The 20,438-nt window shown below is 49.4% G+C and overlaps 1 protein-coding gene across 1 annotated transcript in view; it reads right to left on the reverse strand.

Moving 5' to 3' along the window:
• NLRC5 (NLR family CARD domain containing 5) overlaps positions 1 to 7,150 on the reverse strand; it is a 92,462-nt gene extending 85,312 nt beyond the window's left edge. The window contains exon 1 of the mRNA XM_057534998.1: positions 7,109 to 7,150. The gene's annotated coding sequence lies outside the window, so the exon portion shown is untranslated. The remainder of the gene's footprint in view (positions 1 to 7,108) is intronic.
• Between the last annotated feature and the right edge of the window lie 13,288 nt (positions 7,151 to 20,438).

Here is a 20,438-nt window from a genome sequence, read left to right on the forward strand (position 1 = left end):
AAATTCAAAATAGAATTACCCTACAACCCTGGATCCTGGATATATATTCAAGAGAATTAAAAGCAGGGTCTTGAAGAGATATTTGTACATCCATGTTCATAGCAGCATTGATCATAATAGGTAAAACATGGAAGCAACCCAGTGTCCATTGATGGGTGAATGAATAAGCAAAATGTGATTATACACACAATGGAATATTATTCAGCCTTTCAAAGGAAGGAAATTCTGCAGTATAGATGAACCTTGAGGACATGTAAGCTAAGTGAAATAAACCAGTCCCCAAAAGACAAATAATGTATGATTCCACCTAGAGGAGATACTTAGAGTAGTCAAATCCATAGAGATAGATAGTAGAATGTTGGTTGCTAGGGGCTGGGGGGAGGGAAGAATGGGGAGTTACTGGGTAATGCGCATAGGATTTCAGTTTTACAAGATGAAAAGAGTCATGGGGATGGATGGTGGTGATGGATTCACAACAACGTAAATGTCTTTAAAAGCACTGAACTGTAGTACACTTAAAAATGGTGAAGATAGGAAATGTTATGTGTATTTTAACACAATAAAAAAATTAAAAATAAAAATAAAGTCCATATATCGCTTTAGAAGTCCACATTGGGAACGGAGCTGAAGGAAACCATCCAGCCTGTGAGCAGAGCTCCGGTCACCAGGATGTTCATCGCAAGGCTGGATGTCAACCTGGGCAGCGCCATCTTTCCTGCTACAGGTGACCTGGCTCAGACAGCCACCTGAAATACCATGGCCTGGGGAAGCTTACAGCCTCCCCACCGGCAGAGCTCCTCTGACAGAGGGCTCCTGCTCCAGGTCCAGCCCTTTGTTAAGTTACAGGTAAACAATTCACTCATAAGAGGCTTTAACAACTGTGAGTTTATCAACTCCTCCTTCCCTTCCTCCTCCTCCCCCTCCCTTCCCTCCTCCCCTCCCTTCTCCACTCCAGGGACCATCATGGTTCATGAGTCCCTGCCTCACTCCCCTCAATTGTCCCAAAAGCCCCTTATGAAAAGGTCATGCCTGGCCTCTCTGTTCCAAACACAACCCTCCCTCTGCCCCCAGCATGCCTGCCCCTTTGCTTGCCTTGTCTTCCTGCACCATAGTCGCCACTACCTGAGGTCTACCACACATCTTTTTGTACTTGTGTACCGTCTGTTTCTGCTGGTACATCAGCTCCCCGGGGCAGGGACTCTGTGGTACTCCTAGCTGTAGCCCAGTACCTAGTGCAGGGCCTGGCATGTAGAAACTCAGCAAATGTGTGCTGAGCGGGTTAATGATTGCAGAGCGGAGCCCGTGCTGGAGTCTGTGCTGTCAGTTACCCACCTCGTGGGAAGTAGGGGCATCACCCTAGCGAAAATGCCCTTTGGCTATCCTACCCCCAAGAAGTTTCTGGGGGTCTTCTTCCTGTGTGGCCTACCTTCTCTCCACCTTCTCCTCATCCTCCCTTCTCTCCTCTCTCCTTCTTCCTTCTTTTCAGGAGCAAATATTGCACTCCCAGCCCATATACATGCTCCATGCTGCGAGTCTGCCCCGCCCCCCCCCATGTCCTGGTCCCTGCTGACCTCTTTGCACACAGGCCCCACCCACCCCAATCCTATCAAGGTATTTTTCCAGAAATACTTCCTTCCCTGAGAGGAATTCTGGGAAGGGCTATGGAAAGAATTAAAATGTCACCTCTTGTTTTTTTTATATAAAACAGAGGAAACAGTCCATATGTAGTAGGAGAAAACAAGATCCAATTTAATGTTTAACAAAGATTACGGTTCAGCCATTCTTTGGACAACTATGCAGCCACTTAAGATGACAGTATACTCATACTACAAAGAGCTAATTTCCTTAATATGTAAAGTGCTTTTACAGCTCAACAGGAAAAAGACCAACAACTCAATGGAAAAGTAGGCAAAGGATATGAACAGTTTATGGAAAAGGAACTATAAGTGAGCCTTAAATATTTGAAAGGATGCCCGAAATCATTCATAATAAGAGAAATGAAAAAAAAATAGGACACCATTACTTGTCTACCAGATCTGCAAATATGGAGAAGTTTGATAACACGTGTTGGGGAAGGGGTGGGAAGCTGGCCTCCTCATACATGCTGGTGGGAGTGAAAATTAGTACAACACTTAAGGAGGGTAATTTGCCAGATTTATCAAAGCTCAAACTGCATATTTTCCCCTTGACCTTGCAAACACACTCTTGGATGTTTTCCCTAAAGATTTATTCTCACGTAGGCAAAAACGATGCTTGAACAAGGATATTTGTTACAGCACTGATTGAAATAACAAGAGATGAGAAACAACCTAAATGCCCAACAACAGTTATATCAGTTATGGAACAACCATGCACTGAAATACTATGTAGCCGTTAAAAAGAAAAAGAAAAAAGGCAGATTTGTTTTGTTTTGATGTGGAAAGATTTCCAAATTACATTAAATTTAAAAAAACAAGATAAAAAACACTATATACAGTATACTACCATTTGTGAGAAGGTGATATATATATATGTGTGTGTGTGTGTGTATATATATATGTATATACACATATATATATGTGTGTATGTATGTGTGTGTGTGTATATATATATATATATATATATATATATATATATATATATATCTCCATGTGCCCACCTGGACTGTCTTTGGAAGGAGACATAAGAACCTGATAACATTGGTTGTTTTCAGGAAGGGTTATCAGGTGGCCAGGAGACTGGGGAGGGAGGGAGACTTACTTTTCATCACATACCTTTTTATTTGTTTTATACTATTGTACTATGTGAATGTACTACCTACTAAAAACTAAACAATTAAAAAAAGGATATCATAGCATTTAATCTTCCTTTAATACATAATTCCATGTTATTTAGTTAAAAAAGTGTAATTCCATTTTGGTTTTTATGTTATGAGTCCATTAAAAAAGATAGGAATATACACACATAGAAAAAAAAGTCTGGAAGGAAGAAAACCAAACTGAGAATACAGGTCATCTGAGTGTGAACTCAACATTCCCTCAAGTTCGTTGAGGTTCTCCTTTGCCAAATGTCAGAGGCATCCCAGCCGGAAGGGCTGCTAAAAACCTTTCTGGGAAAGACTCCTGTGTCTGGGAATTTATCAGAAGACTTTGGAGTGACTCACAGGATGTAGCAGGAGTCCCATCACAGAGAATCAGGGTTGAAACAGGCAGGGTAAACGAGTGAACTCAGGTTTCCCCAGGTCTCCCATCTTTTCACCCCAGGAAACCTACTGGCTTCATGCCCTGCTCTACTAGTGAGAGAGGATGACTGCAGAGCAGAAGAGTCTGGGGTCAGAGGTGGCCAGAAGAACTACACTGACATTCATCTCCACCTTCCAGATCCACAGAGAGCTTGAGAATACTTAGGGCCTCCCAAAGGAGCATAATGGGGGTTCATGAAAATTTCACCCGGCTCTCAAGGATCTAGGAAACCCCAGATGGCATACAGGTTACATAAGCATGCTTATTTTATGGGTAACAAGTCCCACATATAAACAAGTGCTTGCCTGCCTCACCACTTCCTCCTGGTTTTAAGGGCAGTGGATGGCAGAGATATGATCTTCAGGGTGGTCTGAGGGACCAAAAGCCTTTCCTTCTCCAGACAGCCTGCACTAACCGTCAGACTGATCGATTTTTCAGACTTTTTGTTTGTTTGTTTCCTTCTCAAATCATTTGGGTGTTTGCCTTGCAGACTGAGTTTCATCCAAGATAGACTTTGGGCTACCAGCAACACTCAAAAAATAGATCCGGTAAAGAAAACCCGTAGTTTACATCCTTAGAAGGCCTCCAAAAAGTTTTTACAAAGTATTTGCACCTGTATTTAATTTGCTTAATCCTTAGTGGGACTCTGTGTGGAAAGCAGAGGAGAGATTCTGGGATGGCAAATTAGTTTCCTAGCTTTGCTACAAAGAACCACAAACTGAGTGGATTAAAATGTAAGAAATTTATACTCTCACAGTTCTGGAGGCCAGAAGCCTGAAACCAAGGTGTGGGCAGGGCCATGCTCCCTCTGAAGCCTCTAGGGGTGGGCCCTGCCATGCCTCTTTTGGCTTCTGGTGGTTTCTGGGCAGTCGTTGGACCTCCTTAATTTGTAGATACCTCATTCCAATCCCTGCCTGTGTCACATGGCTGTCTTCTCCCCGTGTGTCTCTATTTTCCTATGCTGGCCTCCTCTCTTATAAGGACACCATTCATACTGAATTAAGGACCCACTTACTGCAGTATGACCTCATCTTTTTTTTTTTTTTTTTTTTAATTTTTTATAGCTACTTTATTTATTTATTTATTTATTTATTTTTGGCTGTGTTGAGTCTTTGGTTCGTGCGAGGGCTTTCTCTAGTTGCGGCAAGTGGGGGCCACTCTTCATCGCGGTGTGGGGACCGCTCTTCATCGCGGTGTGGGGACCGCTCTTCATCGCGGTGCGCGGGCCTTTCACTATCGCGGCCCCTCCCGTTGCGGGGCACAGGCTCCAGATGCACAGGCTCAGTAGTTGTGGCTCACGGGCCCAGCTGCTCCGTGGCATGTGGGATCTTCCCAGACCAGGGCTCGAACCCGTGTCCCCTGCATTAGCAGGCAGATTCTCAACCACTGCGCCACCAGGGAAGCCCTGACCTCATCTTAATTAATTACATCTGCTACGACCTTTTTTCGAAATAAAGCCACATTCTGAGGTAGAGGGGTTAGGACTTCAACGTATCTTTTTCAGGGACACAATTCAATCCATAACAGACAGGGGAAGACATACTAAGTAATTTGGCTGAATTTTTCTCAGAGGGGAGGTGGGTATATGTGTTGGGTGTAAGGAGACTGACTTGGCCCTACAAACATCCAGGCACCTCTGTATCTGGTGGAGGAATAAGGCTAAGCATATTGGGAAACTCTTCCAAAGAACTTTCCCTTCCGCTTGTCTGATTTCATCAAGGACCCATCACTCCTCATGCTGGTGCGGTACCTTGAGGTTGCTCATGCACAGGGATACCTCATCTCATCCAACCCATGAAACACACTTTGAAGGACATGTTATCATCCCCATTTTACAGATGAGAAACCGAGGTTCTGAGAGATAAAATAGTCCATGGTCACCAAGCAAATTCAAGGTGCTGAGACCCCTGGTCCTTCTGCCTCCCATGCCAGGCTCCAATCAAGCTGGTGCTGTGCTTTGTTTTTTTGTTTTTGTTTCTGTTTTTGGCTGCGTTGGGTCTTCGTTGCTGTGCAGGCTTTCTCTAGTTGCGGAGAGCGGGGGCTACTCTTCATTGGGGTGCATGGACTTCTCACTGTGGTGGCTTCTCTTGTTGCGGAGCACGGGCTCTAGAGCACAGGCTCAGTAGTTGTGGCACACGGGCTTAGTTGCTCCGCGGCATGTGGGATCTTCCCGGATCAGGGATCGAACCCGTGTCCCCTGCAATGGCAGGCGGATTCTTAACCACTGCGCTACCAGGGAAGTCCTGGTGCTGTGCTTTGGAGGGGAGGCAGGTGGGCATAATCAATGACCAGTCGGTGCTATCGGTAAGTTTTGAGGAAAGCACGCTGGATGGGGGGCCTGCATGCACCGTGAAATCATCAGATTTACCCCCACTCTGTTCTCTGGTAAGAGACCAAGCCTAGTGTTTTCTGAGCTTACTGCTTCTTAGAAAGAAAAGCAATTTGGAGGGATGAGGCTGCATGTACTGGCCCCGGGTACACCTGACCTCCTGGCGTCCCCAGGTTTGGGAGGCTGGGAAGTGCTGCTTTTCAAACTGCTTTTGAAGCCTGCAGAACCCCCTACCTCTTAAAAAGGAAACATAAGAACCCCAACGTATAAAATGTATGCAAACGGTGCTGAAGGTGGGGGGCCTCCCTGAACCTCCCCTAATGGCCATCCCAGCAAACTCCAGGTCCTCGCCCCCCGGGTGAGAAAATGGCTGAAAACGACTTGGAAACGCAAAAAGCAAGTAGCAAAACGACACCCATGTAAACAAAAGGGCACCCAAGTATTCACCTATTACTTATGAGGTTAAAACGTTCATCAGGAATAGTCTGTGGAGATTTGACATTAAGGAATTACTGTTAAAATGTTTAAAGTTATGCTGATGGTACTGTGGTTATGTCTTTTTAAAAACTCCTTATTTTAGTACATTGTGGGAAAGTTCGGTTGAGATGCTGTTATGTCTGTTTGCCATTTGTTTCAAAATGAAGTGTGGTTGGGACGAAACTGGGCTGGTCTGGGGTGATGACTGTTGAAGCCTAAGTGGCGGTTACGTGGGGCTTGGTTATATCAAAACTGACATATTTGTACAGCTCAACCCAATTCTATTCCTTCTACTTTTATTTATTATTTTTTAAAATTTATTTATTTAGGCTGCGTTTGTTGCTGCGCGCGGGCTTTCTCTAGTTGCAGCGAGCGGGAGCTACTCTTTGTTGCGGTGCGCGGGCTTCTCATTGCGGTGGCTTCTCTTGTTGCGGAGCACGGGCTCTAGGCGCGTGGGCTTCAGTAGCTGTGGCGCACAGGCTTAGTTGCTCCGCCGCATGTGGGATCCTCCCCGACCAGGACTCCAACCCGTGTGCCCTGCACTGGCAGGCGGATTCTTAACCACTGCTGCCTCCAGGGAGCCCCTATTCCTTCTACTTTTGCACCTGTTTGGAATTGTCCATCACTAAAAGCTCTTTTAGGCTAAAAAGTCCCACGCAATGAGCAGCGGGACTTGAATTCTTTAAAAGGCAATTAGAAGTTGAAGCTCCAGGAGGTGACAGGAGCGGTGCGAAGGTGGGGAGGAATGGGAGGGAGCGGGAACGCAGCCGGGTCCCGAAACCCAGCCCGGGTGACCCAGACTTGCTTTCCTCTGCGGCTCGAAACTCATCCCCCAAACTCTGCAGGGTGGCAGGCTGAGCGCTGCCCCGCCACCGGCGCCCCATCTGCCCACCCGGTCATCAGTCCAGCCGTCCGTGGCCCCGACCATCCATCAGGTCAGCTACCTGGCCATGGGTACGTCCAGCTCCAGAGTCCTCTGGCATCCCCTCCTCCCCGCTCCGCGCGGCGTCTGCACCCCGAACCTCCCTGCGCCGCTCGCCCCAGCCGGGTCCCGCTGCCCCGCGAAGTGGTGGGCACTCACCGGCTGCGCTCCCAGCTGCGCTCCCGGCTTCGCCGCGCTCCGCACGAAACTGAAAGTAGGCGCGGAAAGCAGCCTGGCGGCGGGTGCGGGGAGCCGGCTGCCTCTGCCGGGAAATCACGTGGGTTCTCGGTGCCCCGGCGCGGGCGCGAGCGCAGGATGGGTGGGGGCCGCACACGCGCTCCTGCAGGGCCCGCGTCCCGCGCTTCTTGGAGCTCAGCCACCCGTGCGGAGGACACCCAGAGATGGCAACAAGGGACGCGGGGAGCGCTCGCCCCTTCCGTGGACGCGATACTGAGGCGAAGGGATGAGGGTTGGCACACCTGGGTCGCGCCAGTAGACCCCGGGCTGAGTTCGGCTCTCCGTGCCTCCCTGGAGACTAAGAAGGAATGGGACAGGATAGGAAGGAGATGCTCGCTGTGCAGGAGGAGACTTAGAACCCAGGGGGTCCAGCCTCCTTTTCTTCAGTGCTTGCCAGAATGAAGGGAGGGGAGAAAAGAAAAACGACCATAATTGCCCTTACTGAGCCCTTGGCCCTCTGGACGGTGTTAAACGCTATGAATTTAGGAGAGAGGTGAAGGAACTTGTCCAAGTCACACAAGGGACACAGGCAGAGATGAGGAAGAGATGGGACAAAGAGGACAGGAGGAGCAGAAAGAGGGTGAGAAGCCTCCCCCAGGCGGGGGTCAGCGGCAGCCCTGAGTGGCCACTAGTCCACTACCCTTTCAGAGTTGACTACAACCTCCCTGGCTTTTTGCATTCCTCCGGGGACAGGAGCTCCTGTCCTGCAGAGGATACATCCATCCCTGTGGACAGGTCTGCCCTCCAGGAAAATCATCCGCCCACCTTCCCGTGACATCCCCACAGTGCAGCAGCGTTCACTCCCAGATCTTCTATCCCCCTGCCCCTCAAGCCAGCCGGGTGTGTGTGGGTGTGGGTGAGGGCACTGCATGGTAATGGCCACAGGCACAACCATCAGTGTCAGACACCCCTGGCTTCAAGTCCTCCTCTTCAACTTACTGGCCAAATGCCTTTACTTTGCTGAGCCTGAAGTTTGCCATCTGTAGGATAAGAACCCCTCCACGCAGAGAGGTCACGAGAATCTGATGACCTAAAGTTCAGGCTAATGTAGCCTGTGCCTGAAGCCAGTAGGTGTCCTTGTATTTTTGTCTCCTTCTGCCGGTCCCACATCCCTGTGAGAAGGGAAACTGCTCCCCTTCCGGCACCAACTCTGATATCCAGAAATCACATGACAGCGTGGATTTTGCAGTCAAGTGCTTGTGGGTGATTCCCAGCTCCACCACTTCAGGCAAATGCCCTGACTTCCCCAGGCCTCAGTTTCCTCATCTGCTAAATGGGGTATTCCAAGCTTCCCCAGGCCACTGCGGGGCATGGTGGGGAACAGATGAGAATGCGAATGTGGCTGTGACTGGGTGCATGGGAGGGATTATGCCCCAAGATCAGGATGTGCAGTTCAGCTCATGTTCACTGAACACCTGCTGTGTTATTGGCCTGAACACCTGCTCCCTAGCCAGGCTGGGAAGAGCAGATGGACACGTGGACAAATAACCACAATCCTGAGAGACAAATGCAGACCATTTTCAGATGCATTTAATTTTGGACAGCCCCTTGAGGATGGCAGAAGACAAGTTATCCCATTAGGCAGATGAGGAAGCTGAGATTCAGACAGGTCAAGTGAGTTGCTGAAAGTCACACAGCAATCAGGAGCAGAGCTGGGTCTTAAACCCAATACCCTTTCCAGCCTGGAGATACCTGGCCTGCTGAGGAGGTTATCATTGAAGGACTCTGGGAGAGCTATCTTCCCAAATGCCCCCTACCCCCAGCCTGGCCTGTGGCCTGGAGTCCACCATCAGCACATTGCTCCTTTGGCTGAAGGTGTGCATATGCTCCCCTGGTATAAATTAAATGGCCGTCCATCATTTACGCTTGAGTGTGAACAAGCTAATAAGATTTTATTGGTGGGAGATCCAAGGGAGTCTTGGGTGTTTGGATTTGGGGGTAGGAAACACAAGATGTGAGAGTCAGGGGGACCAGAGGATGGAGCCCACATTTGCTGGGCACCTCTGTGTGCCAAGTACCATCTCCGTGCAGTGTAACCAATAGGTGGCACTTGTGAGCACTTAGGACATGTGTTCCGAGTACATGGGCTCCTCTAATCCTAACGGCAGCCCTTTTATCTCCATTTTTACAGGTGAAACAGAGACAGAGAGGGTAACATGCCGAGATTACACAGCTAGTAGCGCAGGAGCCTGGATTTGGACCCAGGCAGGGCAGCTCCAGAACCCCTGCTCTTGGTCACCATGTGATACTCCCTCTAGGCCAACCCAGTCCTTACCAGAACCCTATGTGGAAGGTACTATTATCATCCCATTTAACAGATGAGGAAACTGAGGCACAGAGGGACCCAAAATTAGTATTTCAGGATACTGGGATTTGGACCCAGGTTTGAAGGCCAAGCCTTCCCTCTGCGTTCTCCATTGCCCAGGGCTGGTCCCGAATACCAGGGGCCTATCCTGTCCTGGGTCAGCAGCCCAGGTGGCAGGATGTGCTTCCACAGGACCTGGCCTTGGGCAGCCCTTGTTTCCTCCCTGGAGGAAGCAGCAAATGCCCCCACCCATGCTGGGGGACTTCCCGGTCTTTTGTCGTAGGCCTAGGTCTGAGTTTCTGGGCTTGGATGGAAGGGCCACGACTGGGAGGGGTCCAGCAGGTTGGTGCTGTCCTGGCAAGCTCTGGGGTTCCACGTCTGTAAGTCCTCCTGCGCAGACCTGGCTGAGACGCTCTCCTGCGCCTGGGGCGGCGAAGGAAGCTGAGGGGCTGCACCTTTCTGGAGCAGAAATGAGCCCCAGGGCCCTCCAGGGTCCCAGCTGGGCTGGGGTCCACAAGGAGCAAGACTCCAAGCAAGCTCTCGGTCTGCCCCTTGTGATGGTGAAAGTTTTCATTTTGGGGAAGGAGCTGCCCAGGGCTGCCAGGTCATCCTGATACTGTTCTTGGGGCATCAAGTTGGGGGCCTGGGCTTCCCAACCCCCTCGGGGGTTATCTCTTGGGTAGAGTGAGTCTCCCAACTGGTGTCACTATCCTGAAGGCTTACATCCCAAGGCCTGGAATTTCCATGTTGGACTCAGGACTTGGGGACTGGTGAAACCACTTTGACTCTTTGTGCCAGGGGCCCTGCCTTCCAGCCCCCAGGAGCACGGCTGGTCAGCTTAGTGGGTCAGACCCTTGCTTTGGACCCTGAGAGAGGAAGAGAAACAGGCCCAAGAGAGCATTTAGAGGGGACCAAGGAGGAAGGAACCGGGCTCAGAAGATGGTGCCTTCCCCTCAAGTCTTCCCAAACCTGAAGAGGTGTCCCTCTGCAAAGCTCCACCCCAGATCTTGCCTCCTGGCCGTCTCTCCTGCCCGTCAAAATAAAGGCCAGGCCCCCTCTGCACCTTCATGATGTGGGTCCTGACCTCCTCTCCCTCCCTCTCCTCTTTCCTCTCTGTGCTACTCCGGCCTCCTTTAAGTTTCCTGACTCTCTCATGGTTCCTCCTAGGGACTTTGCACATGCCAGTGTCTTCCTATGCTTTTCCCCCTTCCATTTGGCCAGTGTGGCAGCGAGGGATTTTCTTCACACACCCTCCCTGGAGCCTGGTACCTCCCAAGACTGAGATGGCAGAAAGAAACCTTTTGTATTCTAGCCTGAGTGGGAAGAAGACACGCTTTGAGCATCATAAGGTGGTCTGGCTGGTGCTCATAAGAGGTTTCTCTTCCATGTTAAAAGTCTGATTTGCTTTTTAGAGGCTCCATCCTCCTCCTCTTCTACCAGAAACCAGACCTCTGTGAGGGCCCCCTACCCTCCCTGCCATCCTCCGGATCTGAAGCCCCTATGGTGCATATTTCCTATCCAGCACTGGAGCCACGTGGAACACAGCATGAGTGACACCTCATGCAGAAAGCTGGTCAGAACAGGAGATGGGACCTCGGTGGGTGGGTGGGGAAGAGGGTGAAAGGGCCCAGTGCTGTGGGGGAGGGAAGAGAGATGGTCTGAGAGATGCTTTCTGCTGACCGATGGGGAGGCTAAGAAACCCAGCCAGGGCTTCCCTGGTGGCGCAGTGGTTAAGAATCCACCTGCCAATGCAGGGGACACGGGTTCGAGCCCTGGTCCGGGAAGATCCCACATGCCGCGGAGCAACTAAGCCCGTGTGCCACAACTACTGAAGCCCGCGCGCCTAGAGCCCGTGCTCCACACCGAGAGAAGCCACTGCGATGAGAAGCCCGCACACCGCAACGAGGAGTAGCCCCCGTTCGCCGCAACTAGAGAAAGCCCACGCGCAGCAACGAAGACCCAGCACAACCATAAATAAATGAGTAAATGAATGAATGAATGAACGAATGAACAAATAAATGAATAAATGAATAACCTCTCCTTAAAAAAAAAAAAAAAAGACCAGACAGCTCCTGCTCCCTTTCTCTCTACCAAAGCCACACGCACAGGCAGATATTCAAAAAGACAGCAGGTTTAAAAAAAAAAAAAAAAAAGACAGCAGGGTCAGCTCAACGTATCCTGTGGGGGAACAGAAAGCTCTGGGCAGGGCCTTCTCCAAATACCCCCTGCACGCCCCAGTAATGGAGCCTGAGATTCCACCATTAGAGTCATCTCATGTGGACAAACATCCTATAAGGTCAGCATGGAAAGGGAATTTGGGGATCATCAAGTCTAACTCTCTCATTTTATAGGAAGGGAAACTGAGGCTCGGGGCCGGGCGTGAACGAGCCTCCCAGCCCAGGGCTCTTCCTGCCACATCAGGTGCCATCAGGAGACCCGTGCCCTTAAGGGGGGTTGAGCTATCCGTGCGGTGGCAGAGACAATACTCTCCAGTGAAGCAGGAACAGGGATCCACACTCTGGCCAAGTCAGGGGTGTGCACTGCCACCCACAGGAGGAGGCACCTGGAGGGAAGGGGACCCAGGACTGCTAAGCTTCGATGACTGGAGAATCAGGGGCACTTGCAGCTCCGCCTGGGAAGGGCCTAGAAGATGAATGACAGCCTCCCTGTCAGGCATGTGTCCCCAAAGCCTCCTCCAGCCCAGACTTTCGAGACATGACCTCAGGGGTGCCCACTGTGGTGACCCTGGTCCACAGGAGGTCCTGGGTGGGCTCAACACTGCTCCTCAGATCACAAGCCCACTGTGGGCGCTCCCTGGGGCACAGAGGTGACCCACGAGGCAGACGGCCCCACAGCCTGCAGGGCATTCATCCATATGCCCATGAAAAACTACATCTCAACCCACCCTCTCCTCCTGTCCCCACCCCCAAAATGGTACCTCTCCCGCGTGGTCCCTCCTAGGCCCTGGGGAGGACTGTGACTGCATCCCATCCAAGGAACCAAGGCCCGGGGAGCGGCCAGCTGGCCAGTGCTCTCCTGCCCTCCCCACCCCCTTAATCCACACCACCAGGGTTCCATTTCTGCAATCTCAGTGTCTTCCCAACAGACACACAGCAAGAAGGGTCACAAGATAAGGGAGGGATCATCTGGTCCCGTTGCCTGATTTCCTTTAGGACTCTGTGTCCGCTTTCTTTAAGCACATGAGGTACATGGGTTTTTTGGTTTTTTTTTTTTTGCCGCACCTCAAGGAATGCGAGAGCTTAGTTCCCCCGGGAACCCTTGCTCCATACAGTGGAAGTGCAGAGCCTTGACCACTGGCCCGCCTGGGAAGTCCCTCTATGGCGCTTATTTCTCCAGGTGCACCCAAGACCACCTACCTTGGTCAACGCGGAAAAAGTCAGTTTAATCCTGAAGTCAAAAAGATGAGAATTTGGCCCTCCATTGTGCTCCTAATCCCCCAGAAAAGAAACTCTAGGAATTATTCCAAGTGCTTCAGTCTATATTTAGGGCCCTCCATAGAGAGCCCTTTTGAGCTCTACTCATGAGATTTGCCATTCCAGCCACCAGGCCTTTGCGCGGGCAGGCCCTTCCTCTGGCTATGCCCTCCCTCCATCCTTCATGGTGCCTCTTCCTCTGAATTAAGACTCTAGGTAGGAGTCTTCTCCCCCCAGAAGTCAGGTCCTAAGTCCTGGAGGGAAGGAGCCATATTTCCCCACCAGTATCCTGTGCCTGACATCAGAGGGACAAGGGAGGGATTTGCTGAGTCAACCACTCACCCCCTCTCTGCAGACATACTGGGAATCCAAGAGGCTTAAGAAGATCTCCTTCCTGGAGTAGGAGGCCTGCATGGTAGTGATGGTGTGTGGCCAGGCCACTCGAGAAGTTCTCTTTGTACATCCCGTGCTCGACCAGTCCCCGCTTCACCTCCACCACCCTCACGTTAACGCGTTTGCCCCCCACGGCCGGCTAGTGCTTGTTTTAATCCTTAGGCCAGAGTGGCTCCACCTGCTAGTTTATTAAAGGGAAACAACTGCCCTCCTGATGGTGGTTAACCTGAGGGCCCGTGAGGGACACGCCCCAGCTGCTGGTTTCCCTGGTAACTGATGACCCCACCTGATGTCAATTACCCTATGAATGGTAGCCTCCTTCTCCCCGCCCCACCCCCGCCCTGTCCGGCCATAACCGGTGAGGTGTCGCTCCAGGACCTTTTGCTTAAGATCCCCTGTCCAAGATCCCCGATGGTCTTGAGGCTGGGCAACTACAAGGCTCGCAGGCCTGCAGACTGCAGCCCAACAGGTGGTATCCTGGGGAGAGAAACCAGGTTCACTGTGAGCAGGGGCCCTCCTCAGAGCAGAGAGCAACCCCCAAGCCCAGGACCCTCAGCTCTCTATGCTGAGCCATGGGAGAGGTGTGGGGAGAGGTGGACCCTGGGGACTCTTGGGGTCAGCCTAGCACTGATAGTCTACAAACAAAAGGGAGTTCCCCAGGACCTGCCGCTTGGGGATTATGTGGCATGTCCTCTCCTGGGTTCTCACTCATCCACATTCCCAACAGCTTCTTCCTGGTTTGAACCGGCACCAGGACTTTCCCGCATGGCTCACTTCCTCCACCTCTAAAATGAAACCATCAGCAAAACAAGGTGACACTTCATCTGCTGGCAGTTGGATTTAGCTGCATTTTTACACTCCAGAGACCAAGTATGGATCCTCAACCAGGTGCATTAGCTTTACCACCTGGGAGAGAGCTTGTTAGAAATGCAGACTCTCAGGCTCTACCCCAGGCTCACCAAACCAGAAACTCTGAGAATGAGCCCAGGAATCTGTGTTTTAACAACCCCTGCAGGTGATTCTGATACAGGCCAAAGTTTGAGACCCATAGCACTAGAAAACTTTCAAATAGCCTCTTGATTTGGGGTTATGAGTTGTATAAGCACCCAACCACCCACCCCTTTTTTCTTCATAGCTCCGGGCACAATTAGTGGTTATATAGTCTTTTGTTTGGCTAGTTATTATCTATCTCTGCCTATGTCCCCTAGACTATAAGCTTCACAAAGTCATGAACCATATGGGCCTGGCTCAGAGTAAGAACTCAACAGATATTGTTGAAAATACATCCATCCATACATAAAAATGCTGGGGCCACAGAAACTCTTGACTCTGATATGAATGTGACATGTGACCCTGAACAAACGTCCTTCTAGTTCTCAGCCTCTGGAACTCCCTTTGTACACCGAAGGGGTGAGTCCAGCTGACCCTTGAGGGCCACACCGCTCTCTACCATTTTAGCAGAGACTCAGTTTGACGCCTCCCCAATCCAGCCATCCCGCACCAGCGCCAACCAAGGCGTCTCCTCCCACACCCCACCCCAAAGCCTTCTGGAGCTTCTACTGCTTCCTTCTGGCCTTTAAGTCCCTTTGACATGATCTCAACCTAACTCCTGGCCTGATCTGCAACTCCTTTACCCACAAACAACCCTTCCCTCAGCCACACTGGGATTCCGTCCTCCCTCTGGTCCTGTCACTGCTCTTCCCCAACAGGACACCTGCGCTTGGCTCTCTCCCTGCCCCTTAAGAGCCAGTTCAAACTGCCTTCTGGAAGCACTCCAGCACATGGAAGTCTTGGTTAACAGATTCCTAAAAAGCATGCATGTCCACAGTCAGACTCAGAAGCAAGAAGGGAAGTCCTCAGGAGCCAGAAACAAGAGGGCACTCTGAGAAAAGTCAGGGGAGGGGAAATGAAATGGGATATTCTGGGAGGTGGAGTTTACAGCTGGGTGTTAAGAGTACTGTAAACTTTTCAGATTCCTAGATTTAAAAAAAAGTAAATAATACAAAATTTTAAAAGATTGAAAAAAAACAACCTAAATGCAATGTGCTAACCTGGATTGGATCCTGGGACAGAAAAAGTATATCAGTGGAAAAACTGGTGAAATCCAAACAAAGTCTGGAGTTTGGTTAATACCAATATACCAGCATTAACCTCTTAAGTTATGACAAATGTGCCATGGTTGTGAATGACCGTGGTGGGTTTTTTTCTTTATACTTTTCTCTGTTTTCCACTATGTGCCTACATTACTTTCGTCTGTCGTTTTCATGTATGAAGAAATATTGAAGACATGCAGAGGGGCATTAGGAGTAGTACTGATCATCAATTCCTTACCTACAATGACAAAATCAAACAAGCTCTGAAGACTACAAGTTTTTTTCTTAAGTTTGTCAGCAAACCTGGCCATTTGGATGGAAGGCTGTTTAGAGTACTTACCTTGCTTTATGTGAAAATTCATATGCAGAGAAATATCAATGGACTTGACTGTGGGGTGCCACCCCAGATCCCATGGGGGTGTCCTGCAATATATCCAGTGTGCATGTACCTGTACTACCTTCTAAAATACACAAAATTCTGGATTTGGAAAGTCATGTGGCCCTAATGGAGATGGACAGTGGTTTGGGGACCTATGTTACAAGCACCCACGTCCCACCACCCAGGTTAAGAAATAAGATATTACTAAAACTGTCAAAACCCCCATGTGTGCCCCATTCATAACTTGTATCGTGTGATTTTGATGATCAGGAGGACAGCCATGTTTTAGAAACAACCAATCACAGCAGAAGCAGTGAGAAGAACTTGGAGGTTTCAAAGATCCATCTGTGGAGGGGTTGCCAACTACCGGCCTCCCCATCTCCCTGCCTTCCTCTGTCTGTACCCACTTCACCTCTTCAAGTGTAAGCCGCAGGGACTTCCCTGGTGGTCCAGTGCTTAAGAATCTGTGCTTCCAATGCAGGGGGCATGGGTTCGATCCCAGGTCGGGGAACTAAGATCCCACATGCTGCTGGTGCGGCCAAAAAAAAAAAAATGTGTAAGCCACAAAAAGTTGCCTGCCTGGGCGTAGGGAGGGGAATTACACCATCATTGAAGAACCATGATACCCTTGTTCTGACACAAGAGCTTGGACATCTTGAGGCTGTAGACAGTTACCTGGGCCTGGTTAGCGGGGAAGCTATGGGAAAGCAGTGGGAGACACAGAGGGGGTCCCATGGCTAGGACTGGGGCCCATCAGAACAGCTGTGGCCACTGCCTCTGGAGACACAAGGGACAAAGCTGACTCGGGGTTCCCAGGGCTGAGAAAAAAAGGAAGCAGCTAGGGCAGTGGCTGGGGCCCACGACACCCCATCACTAATTTGCCAGTGATCTAGGCATTACTCTTGCCCTCTCTGGCCCTTGGTTTTCTCACCTTTGTGATAGTGAAGTAATCCCTTGCCCTGCCCACCTCTTAGTGTGTGGAAAGGCCTTCTGTGCCTCACTTTCTTCATCTGTAAAATGGGGATAATAATAGTACCTACCTCCGGGGGTTGTTGCAAGGGTTAAATGAGAGAATCAACATAAAGAACTTGCAGAAGGACCTGCACATGGTCACCCTCCAAAAGAAGCTGCCATTGCTTTTGTGTAACAATATTCATGAAATGCTGACTATGCTTCAGCCCTGGGTGAGGATATGGGGGACAGTGCAGAGCTCAATAGACCTGGTCTCTACCTTCAGGAGGCTCAACGTTTATCAGATAATCCCAGAACTAAATGTAAAATGGCACCTGAGGAGCGTCTTAAAGGACGGATGCACCAGGCTGTGGTTTGAGAGCCCTGGAGAGCAAATCTCACCTAGTTAGGGAATGGGGAGGCCCTCCCTGAGGATAAGGAGGAATGAGATGGGGCAAGGAAGAGGGGACGCCTCTGGGCAGGGGGGCACAGCATGTGCAAAAGCCCTGTGGTGGGTGGGGAACATGCTCAATGCACAGAATGCACAGGCAGCCAAGGGCTGGGAAGTATGGCCCGAGGTGGCCTGGGCAGGTGGGCAGGACCTCCGATTTGCAGACTGTTGGGCTGGGCTCAGGGAGACCTCTCCCCATCAAAAAATTGAACCAATAGGTACCTTGCAACAAAAAGTTTTATTTAATACACAGCTGAGCTCAAACAAAAGAAAGGGACAATCCCAGGTACTAAAGATAACGAGGGAAACGAGAGCTAAAACCATAAGTAAGGTGGCCCAGAGACACAAGCACTGGATGTGGGTTCAGACCACACTAGCATGGGGTTTTAACACTGTCAGAGGGAGAGAAGTGAGATGAGGAGGGGGGATGGAAATACCTCCTCTCAGTGAAAAGGAGACCAAATGACTTCACCCACCAAAGGAAGCCACAAGAAACGTCAAGGTGGGTCTGGGAGGGTATAACTTGAGAACCCGAGCCTGCAGCTCGGGTTCAGCATAATTCAGATGTGCAGCTCTGAATTATGTAAGTATTTATACTGCCAGCATGGTGCAGGACTTCCTGAACTGAGAAATGACCTACAAAAACAGGAAGGAATGAATGATGTAACCTTTGGGGTCCCTGGCAGGAATAAGTGCAAAATTATTCTCTAAGGAAAATGTGGTGATTCAGGGAGCAGAGTCTGTCCACAGAAAAACCAAATTCCACTAAAGGTGAGCTTCTAAGAAAATAAATATTACAAGCCACACAAGGAAACCACGAGAGGGAGCTAGCAAACACAGCCAACAAGAGGATGAGCACCCCAAGGCTGTGACGTAATAGAACATGGAAGAAACTACAAAGGAACGAATTTTTCCATGATTGAAGAAACAGAGCCATAATGAAAGCATAGGACTCCAGGGGGAAAAAACAAAAGATAGATTTGAAAAGGAAAACTTGAAAATAAACTCAGGAAGATGTGGAGAAAAGGGAACCCTTGTGCACTGTTGGTGGGAATGCGTATTGATGCAGCCACTACAGAAGACAGTATGGAGGGTCCTCAAAAATTAAAAATAGAACTACCATATGATCCAGCAATCCCACCTCTGGGTATCTTTCCAAAGAAAACAAAAACACTGATTCAAAAAGACATGCACCCCCACGTGCACTGCAGCATTATTTGCAAAAGCCAAGATATGGAAGCAACCTAAGTGTCCATCAATAGTTGAATGGATAAAGAAGATGTGGTATAACAAATATTACTCAGCCATGAAAAATAATGAAATCTTGCAATGTGCAACAACATAGATGGACCCAGAGGGTACTGTGCTAAGTGAAATAAGTCAGACAGAGAAAGGCGAATACCGTATGATTTCACTTATACGTGGAATCTAAAAAACAAACATAACAAAACAGAAACAGACTCGTAGATACCCAGAACAAACAGGTGGTCGCCAGAGGGCAGGGGGCTGGAGGGATGAATGAAATAGGTGAGGGAGACTGAGGTACAAACTTCCAGTTATAAAATAAATGGGGACTTCCCTGGTGGCGCAGTGGTTAAGAATCCGCCTGCCAATGCAGGGGACACGGGTTCAAGCCCCGGTCTGGGAGGATCCCACATGCTGCGGAGCAACTAAGCCCGTGGGCTACAGCTACTGAGCCTGCGGTCCACAACTACTGAAGCTTATGTGCCTAGAGCCCATGGTCTGAAACAAGAGAAGCCACTGCAATGAGAAGCCTGCGCACCACAACGAAGAGTAACCCCCGCTCAACACAACTAGAGAAAGCCTGCGCTCAGCAACGAAGCCCTAACGCAGCCAAAAATAAATAAATAAATAAATTTTTAAAAATAAAATAAAATAAATGAGTCACAGGAATGAAATGTACAGCATGGGGAATATAGTCAATAATATTGTAATAACTCAGGTGATAGATGGTACTTAGACTTATCATGGTGATCATTCTGTAATTTATAGAAATACTGAATTGCTATGTCATGCACCTGGAACTAACATAGTGTTGAAGGTCAATTATACTTCAATTTTAAAAAATGAACTTAATAGAATTTCTAGAAATGAAATTAATTTTAAAATGAAAACTCAGTGAATGAGTAAACGGATTAGACACAGCTATAAAAAGAATGAGTGAATTGAAAGAGATAATTGAAGAAATGATTCAGAATTTAGCATAGAGATAGAAAGAGATGGCAACTATGACAGAGCAACTAAGAGACATAGAATGAAATGAGAAGGCCCAACATACATCTAGTGGAAATTCAAGACGTTAAGAATAGAAAAAATAGAGGAGAGACAATAATTGGAGAGAGAGTGGCTGAGAAATTTCCAAAGCTGACGAAAGACACCATCCCTTAAACTGAATGCTTATGCTGAGTCCAAAACAACTAGATTGAGAGGTAAACAGGGGCCAGAAAATACATGACCCTGGAGCCCATGTCAGAGAATTTTGCTTTTATCCTAAGACTTTTATTCTTGATGAGTTTTAAGCAGACAAGTGAACAATCAGCTTTGCTTCTGGAGGCTACTGTGGGGAACAGATTCAGGAGATGTCAGGACGCAGGAGGCTGTAGATGGGTCCCCACAAGTGATAATGGTAGCCTGTCCCAGGTGGAGATGGAAACAGAGAAAAGTGGGCAGGCTCCAGAAATACTGAGGACATAATAGGGACTCAATAATGGGGATGATGAGAAGAGCAGGTCAAGGGCAAGCTTAAGATTCTGAGCTGCAAAGACCTAAACAGACATTTCTCCAAAGAAGACAAACAGATGGCCCATAGACACATGAAAATATGCTCAACATCGCTAATTATTAGAGAAATGCAAATCAAAACTACAATGAGGTACCACCTCACACCGGTCAGAATGGCCATCTTTAAAAAGTCTACAAATAACAGATGCTGGAGAGGGCGTGGAAGCTGCCCTCCCACCACTCCCACCTCGTGATGGGACCCTAGGTGGGTGGTTTTGATGACAGGCAATCCTGTCAGGGAAACGTCCACCCGATGTCTCCAACCGAGGGGATGTCGGCTGTGGGGAGGGAGAGATCAGGGTGGAGCCTCAGGTTGGGGGGCCTGCCCTGATTCACCTGCTCCTCCTGCCCCTGCCCAACACTCACAGGTGCCTCCAGCCTCAGGGCTCCCATCTGTAAAATGGGTCCTGGGGTGCACAGGGTGCACTTTGCCATTCTCTCTCT

This window comes from Balaenoptera acutorostrata, chromosome 19 (assembly GCF_949987535.1).
Source record: "Balaenoptera acutorostrata chromosome 19, mBalAcu1.1, whole genome shotgun sequence".
Lineage (NCBI taxonomy): Eukaryota > Metazoa > Chordata > Mammalia > Artiodactyla > Balaenopteridae > Balaenoptera > Balaenoptera acutorostrata.